A 6750-nucleotide genomic window follows, 5' to 3' on the forward strand; every position below is an offset into this window, starting at 1 on the left:
AAAAAAAAAACCCTTCAAAAAAAAAAAAAAATCTGCAACATTGATAAATTTAAATGTGTATGTGTGTGTGTGTGTGTGTGTGTGTGTGTGCATGTATGAGTATGTATAAAATCTTACAAACATCTATTTTTCATCTTCTTGAATTTTCTTTGCTAGAGGGCATATGTGCTCACCGGAGAAATTGAGAAAGAAATTGAGGAAGCACCCCCTGCATGGACATAGTAACACTGCAATCTCTTCTCCATCTCTCCCCCTTTTCTGGATTTTGGACACACACACCAGACATAGCTCTCAAGCCAACAAGTCTGCAATCAAACCAGATAGTCACTAAGTCTGTTACGTGGGATCCAACTGTCTTATCCACCAGGCCATAGAGCTTAGACTTTAAAAAAAAAAAAAGAAAGAAAAGAAAATAGGCCATAGAGCTTAAACTTTAAAAAAAAAAAAAAGAAAAAGATTAAGTTAAAATGTGTTTCTTTACTTATGATGGAGTGTGTGTGCATTCATGTGGGAATGGGGGGAGAGAAAGAAAGGGAGAGAGACAGAGGGAGAGAGAGACATGAGCACTCTCCACATGGTCTGGACACGCTGTGATCCCCTTCCTCCAGTCTGTCAGATCTGGGGCACTTGGGCATGTGCCTACTGTGTGTCAGGCTAACCAGGTGCGAATTTGAACCACACAGAATCTAGCCTTTCTTGAACTATGCACTACTACACCATAGAGCCAGTCCTGTCTTTTCATTTTTTAGTGAAAGGATGACAAAACAATTTCAGAAACAAGCCTATTAAATTTATTCATGAATGTCTTATATTACCAATAAAATAGCTAACAATTTTATTACTCTCTTTAAAGAAACTGGATGAAAACATTTCAAGATGGGGGGACTAACTTTTTTTCTCCTTACATCACTTTGGATCAATGAGTAACCATGTATTTTGGGAACTTGAACAATGCATAGTTTTATTAATTTAATAAATAATTATTAAAGACATACCATGTGTTACAAATTGCACCGTGTTCTGGAGTTACAGAAAGGAAAATCATCAACTTCTTATTTGTAAGCACTTACATTCTACTGATTATCTGTTCCAATTCTATCACTTCGTAAATGAGGATTATTAAGACCCAGAACGGAACAGGTTAAACCAAGACTATTTAAATTTTCCTTTAGCTTTTTTCCTTTCAAATTGAATAATGAGTAATTTTCATCTTGCTTGATTGTCATATTTCAAAAATGTTAATCATCTCTGAGATTCCCATTTAGTTTTTCAAACTTTGTCACAGTCTTAGGGCTGCTGATAATAGTCACAAAATCTGAGAATGATAATTATTCATGTTAACTTCTTAATATATCCTCTAGGCTTTCTGAATGACACAAATTTTGTAGCACTCTGCACAAGTCCCCAGGCTTCATTAAAAACAAAGAAGGGCAGAAACTAACTAAACGACAGACCAGAAGTTAGTGTAATGGCTATGTCGCCGGACGTAGTCAACTGCGGTTCATGTCCTGGACCCGGTGGCTTAAACTCACACCGAGTGCATGTGCGTGTGTGCCAAAGATTCCAAGAGGAGAATGGAGGAGAAGGGATTGTGGCATGGTCATCACTCCTGGGGGGTGATTTCTCGCTTTCTATCTCTCTGTCTGTCTGTCTCTCTGTCTGGCGAGCGCATGCGCCCTATAGCGAAAACCTCTAAAAAAAAAAAAGAAAAAGAAACTAAACAAACAAAACACAAGAAACTTACTTCATGCCTATACCTATTAAAGAAGAGTCTTTGATGCCCAGAAAGTAAGAAACATTTTTGTTACATGCACAACCAGCTAATGCAGTTATGGATTCTAGATGAAAAGCCTGCAAACTAGCTATCAGAATTCCCTAGATATGAAGAACCACCTAAAATCTAATGCATCACATTCTCTATGTCCAGAAAAAAATGTATTTTAAATATCATACCACGGAGAACCACTGATCTAAAATTTACCTAAAGTACCTCACATGAAAATATGTGAGTCTTAATTTATTAAGTCTTTCTGAACCCAAAAATATTTATTCCCATTATTTCCTGTTTCTTGACCAGGCAGTTTTAATCAAGAGCAGATAATTTTCTTTGGTGAACTCATTATTTCTGCATTAATTCTGATTTTCATAATCTACTATGTACAATACTAAATGTTTAACATGATTTGTTTTTCTTAAATAAAATATCTCTCCCTTAATGTGTTCTTTCTCGGTGAGAATAAAGTTTATTTGGGAAAAAAAAATTTAAGAAAAATAGTTGTGTGTTGTGGTCAATTCATACTAAGAGTTGAAGACATAATTCACTTTGTAGCAAAATACAAAAGTTAAATCTTTAGGTTTCTTTTCTCTTTTAAACTAGAAAACAGTTGGTTTAATGAGGGACACTTAAGAATGGCTACCTAGTTATAAAGATTTTGCCCATTGTTTTAAAATATCATTAATAGAATTACTGTGTAACTAGGTGACTTTTGATGGTTCGATTTTATCGGACTTACATGTAGTAAAAACAGAACACTTAATTATTTAATTGTCAGAGTGTATGTGCAATCACCAGAGACAGACAGAGAGGCAGAGACAGAAGGAAGGGGAGAGCACTTCCCAATGGGCTTTGGTCACACGGTAATCGCCTTTCCTTCATTTCTCCATCCATCAGGATTTGAGGCATGAATGTACATGTGTTTAGCACGTTTTTCAACTTGCTAGGACTGGAATTCAAACCACACTCAGCCATGTGGGATCTAGTTCCTTTAACCACTAAGTTATAAAGTCAGCTCAAAACAAAGTATTCTTTTTTTAAGAGAAATTTTTGCCATAGGACATGCATATACACCAGACAAAGAGAGACAGAAAGAGAGAAATCAGCCCCCCTGGAGGGATGGCCAAACTGAAATTTCTTCTCCTCCATTCTCCTCTCGGGATTTTGGGCATACATGCACTCACACCTGGTGTGAGTTTTAAGTCACTGGGTCCCGGGACTTGAATCGCAGTCAACTACATGGGATTCCAGTGACATATCTTTTATGCCATCTGCTGATCCCCAAAACAAATAATTCCTTTTTCTTTTTTCGCTATAGGGCGCATGTACTTGCCAGACAGACACAGAGAGACAGAGAGACAGAAAGCGAAAAAGCACCCCCCAGAGAGGGTGGTCACGCCACAATCCCTTCTCCTCCATTCTCCTCTCGGGATCTTGGGCACGCACACACACGTGCCCGGCGTGAGTTTTAAGCCACCGGGTCCAGAATGCGAACCATGGTCAGCAACGTGCGAGTCCAGCGACATAGCCATTACGCTAACTGCTGGTTCCCAAAACAAATACTTCTTTATTGAAATCACTGAAAGCTAATTTAGTTAATTTTTTCCTTTTTTCAGTAACATGAAAAGCATAATGAAGATGGAAGAATAACAGGTGTGATTAATATAACTAAATATTTTTGCCATTGTTTCTCATATATATGTGTAAAAAGTCACATCAAATAAATTGGAAAAAAAGATCATTTGTTATAAATATTGCCAATAAATGTTAAAAAGAAGCTTCCTGAAAACAAGGCTTTCTCTCTGAATTCTGGCAGTTGCATGGCACTCAAAATAAGGTACACATTAAAGTGTCAGCAGGAGTGCTGGGAACAAAGTCTTCATTGGAATGTTGTCCTAAACACTTCGAAGAAGCAGCCTTTAAAGGCTTCAAAGAGCTTGAGAGCAGATGTAAGACACCGTGGGTTTTTGGAGATCATGTTCATTTGTGTATATGTGTACGTGTGTGTGTGTAAACTGGTGTATGTTTTGATAAATGCTGCATGATTAATAGAATTACTGAGTAACTGGATGACAGGATATCTTTTGCTTGACACAAGATTTTATTTAGCACATGCCATGTTGAGCTAAAGACAACAAGCTGAAAGATTCTTTGAAAGGTTTTCTTGCTGTGATTCACTTTCTCTTTCTTGTTAAATTTGGGCAAGTTATCGAAGCATAGCACAAATTGTCGCATGATTTCGTTTTCAATTTGAAGTGTAGACTAAAGGTGTTTCAAACTTTATTTCCCTTGGTGAGTCATCTAGAAGTACTAACTTTAGAATACTCTCAATTATGAATGAACACCAGAATCTGGTAAATCTTTTAAAAAATAATATATATTTTTAAATATATATAATATAAATATAATATTAATTATAAATATATAGTAATATGTAATATATCATTAGAATATATATGTTTTTTTAAAGTTTGCCAGAGGGTATGTGTGCTAACGAGAGAAAGACATAGAGAGAGAAGAAGAGGAAGAGAGGGAAAGTGATAAAACAGCTCTCATGGGGAATAGTCACACTGCAATCCCTTTTCCTCCAGCTATCCTTCCTTTCAGGATTTTAGGCCCTCACACGCATACACTGGGCTAGCATGTTTCTCAACTGGGTTGGGACCCAAACCGTGTAGTCAGCCATGTGGGTTCTGACTCTTAACCATCAGGCTATGGGCTGACCCAATCTTTTCAAATATTTTAGGAAACTCTAATACAGGTGTACTTAGATAAACTTTTATTTTCATTCTATTTAGATCACACACAAGAGCTGATAACTACAGCACTTTAGTTCAATCCGTGTCTGCAAGAATTAAGAATTGGACTGTTAAAACATTCTGTATAAGTAACACAAACTGAAATAATTTTATATGACTACCAAAGTTATCATAAAGCATAAGTAATATAATTTGCTATTTATATTACTTGATCAAATCACAGCTGTATAAGATAACAAAAGTACTTTTTAAATAATCATAAAAAAACTTCAAGTATGATAGCACAACTGGAAGCAGTTTTACAGTTGAAAAGGAAAAAAATATCTAATATCCTCATTAATATTATGTATTCTCAGACCCAGTCATGGACAGATCAGCAGGTAGAATAAGAAACAGTAGCAAATAACTCTCCATTCATTCTTCTAGAAATTAATTACTTCGAATCTTTTATTTACAAATTATTGCTTCTCATACACTGGGAAATAAAATGAACCGTTGCAAGAGGTTCTGGGAGGAGCTGAGCTGCACTGGAGAGAACTGTGCTGCCAGCTGTGGGAGTAACTGATCAAAGCAACAAGCCAAACCGGAAACAACCGTCAAGCCTTTTGCCGCCATGCTACATGCAAGAGGCTCATCTAGTAGAAGATCCTCCCACCATTCCATTTTTCTTCATGGCATGTAGGAGAGGGTCAGAAGACTGTGCAGATATGGGGAATGTCTCACTAATGAAAGAGTCCAGAAGAACAGACTCCTGCCATAGTATAGACTCAGGGGAGGGTTAGGAAAGGGAAAATTTTGAATGCTGAGTCAGAGTGAAGAAAATGTCTTTAAGGTCCCTTACTTGCCCTCCACACACTCATCGCCTAAGGAAGTCTTGAGAAAGTCAATGAGGAGGCCGCCCCACTGAAGCAGTTGGACTAGGAAAGCTTTGGTTGAAAAGCCAGAAAGGAAAGATGATGGGAAATATTATCTAATGCTTATGAGGAAATAAAATAAACATAGCAAAGTAGAAAATACACACATGGGAATTATATTGGTTTTCAAAAGGGCATTTTAAATGACAGAATGATTTAATTTTATCTGGAAGATAAGTAGAAACCTCCTAAATATACTGTTTGAAGAAGCAAAGTCATAAAGTGAATATATATATTTTACTGAAATAATATCACAGGCTAGACAGTGGCATGGTGGCTATAAGGCACTGGATCCCATACGGCCAACTGTGCAGTTCAAGTCTGAACTCTGCACTTTAAAAAACAAAAACAAACAAAAACAAAATACCAGGAATGTATGTGTGCCCCAAAATCCCAAGAGGAGAATAGAGAAGGGATTGCGGTGTGGCCACGCACCTGGGGGTTGCTTTCTCACTTCCTCTCTCTCTCTCCCTAGTAATCCTGCATACTTTATTTGAAAAAACAATGTAATACACTGTAAAGTTATATGTAATCTAATGTAATATAAAGAAGATTATGATGATAATAAAAAATAAAAATAAAAAAAGTAAAACTTAAACAATAGAGAAAAGTTACCATAAATTCACTGTTGTAAAATTTATAATTCAGTAATTTTTAGTATATTTAAAGAGTTGTGCAACCATCACCACTGTTTAATTTCAGAAAATTAGCATCACTATGAAAAAACTATTTTAGAAGGACCAGGTGGTGGTCAATGGTCACTCAATGTTCTGTGATGCTCAACGGACATAGGTTTGCCTCCTGAGGCCTCCCTGTACTCATTGGACTTTTGTATGCCCTGATCCTAGCTGGCTGAGGCTGGGGATGGATCACAGAATAGGGACCCTATTTGGAGTGCCTCTCTCTCTCTCTCTCTTTCTCTCCCTGTCTCTCACACTCTACACAGACACACACACACACACACACACACACACACACACCATGAAAGAAATAAACTTGGAGTTATTTCAAGTTTATTTGATAGATAAAACATGGAAGAAATAAACTTTGAAAAAAAAAGAATATATTTTAAAAAGTTAATCTAGTAGCATACTGCTCAAGTAGAAGAAAATACATCAGGTGTACTTAAAAGTGATGGAAATTCCGCCTGCGCGGCCCCCCCAGGGCCTGCGTGGTGCGGCCCTGGCACCTGCGCGTGGCCCCTGGGCCTACTCGTGGCCACTGGGCCTGCGCGTGCCCGCAGGGCCTGCACGTGGCCCCCGGGCCTGTGCGTGGCCGCTGGGCCTGAGCCCGCACCTGGCCG

This window comes from Tupaia chinensis, unplaced genomic scaffold (assembly GCF_000334495.1).
Source record: "Tupaia chinensis unplaced genomic scaffold, TupChi_1.0 Scaffold000370_1, whole genome shotgun sequence".
Taxonomy (NCBI): Eukaryota; Metazoa; Chordata; class Mammalia; order Scandentia; family Tupaiidae; genus Tupaia; species Tupaia belangeri.